Source organism: Jaculus jaculus, chromosome 12 (assembly GCF_020740685.1).
Source record: "Jaculus jaculus isolate mJacJac1 chromosome 12, mJacJac1.mat.Y.cur, whole genome shotgun sequence".
Classification (NCBI taxonomy): domain Eukaryota; kingdom Metazoa; phylum Chordata; class Mammalia; order Rodentia; family Dipodidae; genus Jaculus; species Jaculus jaculus.
In genome coordinates, this window is record NC_059113.1 from 77,691,807 (window position 1) to 77,693,647 (window position 1,841).

The 1,841-nt window shown below is 35.5% G+C and overlaps 1 non-coding gene across 1 annotated transcript; it reads left to right on the top strand.

The window, feature by feature from the left end:
• Positions 1-1,529: 1,529 nt before the first annotated feature.
• Positions 1,530-1,598, top strand: LOC123453895. Its single transcript, XR_006633067.1, has one exon. It is a non-coding gene; the product is annotated as a small nucleolar RNA SNORD73 (small nucleolar RNA).
• The last annotated feature ends 243 nt before the right edge of the window (positions 1,599-1,841 follow it).

Here is a 1,841-nt window from a genome sequence, read left to right on the forward strand (position 1 = left end):
TCTAAAGATATGCAAAGTGCCTGAGTTCCTCCTGGAGTTCCTGAAGTGTGCTGTGTGGCTTTGGGCTTGTCACTGATGGCTTCTCTCTCTCTGCCTGGTCCTGTAGAAGCAGGTCAGCTCCTTCTGCCATTATGGAATTTCCCCTGGATCTGTAAGCTTCAATAAATCTCCCTTCCTCCATAGTTATGCCTGGTCTGAAAGTTCATCTCAGTGAAACTGAATCTTTCTGAAACACCAAGTTACCTCTTCAATTCCTTTCAACTCTATAATTATTTTTATAAAATCATATACACCTATCATATTCAAAAGTATTGAATGCAGACATTTAGTATGTAGCCTGAGTATTTATTTGTGAAACTGACTTGTCAAATATAACTTTTATAAAATGGAAATGTTTGATCAGTTTCTGAGTAGATGATATGTAAAATATATGCTCTCTGAATATTATTAATATTAATCATACATTTTAGCTATTTTTACATTTGCATAATTTATAAAGTTTATATATTTTTATTTGTGAATTTACTAGGGTTAAAGAGAGAGGGAGAAAAAGAGTATGGGCATGCCAGGACCTCTAACCACTGCAAACAAACTCCAGATGCATGTGCTGCCACGTGCATCTGACTTACATGGAGTCTGTGGAATCAAACCTGCGTCTTAAGCTTCATTGGCAAGTACCTTAACTTCTAAGCCATCTCTCCATCTCAATTTTATATATTTTTATCAATTACTATTTATGATTAAAATACCATGAGTGTGTTGGTTTAAATGGATGTCTCTCAATTTATTTGGGAGTTTATTAAAGTATATAATTTAGATCTGCAGCCACCTGGCTGGAGAAAGTATCACTGTGGGTTGATTCTAGTGTCTAGCTGTAACTTAGATCTAAATTCCAACCACAGATATACAAAGTGCTTGAGCTTGCCTGGAGTTCCTGAGTTGTGCTTGCTTGTGCTGATGTGTTAGTGATGGCTTTTCTCTCTCTTTGCTTGGTCTTTTGAAATGGGGCTGACTTCTGCCATTATGGAACTTTTCCTAGATCTGTAAGTTTCAAATAAATTTCCTTGCTCCCATAACTGCCTGGTTTGGAAGTTCATCCCAGCAATGTGAGGCTGTTTACTGCAATGAACCTACATGTATTGCCACTACTTTCTTTAAGATATATGGAATCTTTTCTCTGCTAGCAATCAAAAACATACTTTAACTAATTATTTATATATTTTGATGTTAGTTCTTTTGATCTGTTTCATATCATTGACATTATCATCCTTTAATTTGTTAGTCACCAGCCACCATGAAATAATGTGCCAACCCACATCTGAGCAAGCAGAGCCAAGCATGATACTTTGTGAGAAAAGTAGATATAGTACATATGTTCAAGAGATTGCCAACATTTGGACAGGGATAAAATAAATCTGGGTGGTCAAATGTCTATTTCTCAGAGAAAGTATTGAATACTATGTGAAGGTATAGTAGTTTGAATGTATGTCCTCCATAGACTCAGGTGGTTTATTAAATCTTTTAACTGGGATTTGTGAGGAAAATACATTTCAGTCCCAATTGATGTCCACTTACAACTGATGTATTTTTCTGATGTTGCAAGTAGAACACACAGATGGATAAGAGGCTATAGTTCATAAAATTGTAAGGCTTAGACTCAGAAGGCTTAGGTACTAATTTGTCACTAGTTATGCAATCCAGATAACTTCACCCTTGTGTTACATGTGTAAATTTATTCTATAATTTCTTTCCACAGGTTGTGTTTTTGATGTTTTTTCTTTTTTTTTTTTTTTTAACTAACGTAATTTGTTGTGGCTTGCAGGATTCCAGACAGCACTGGG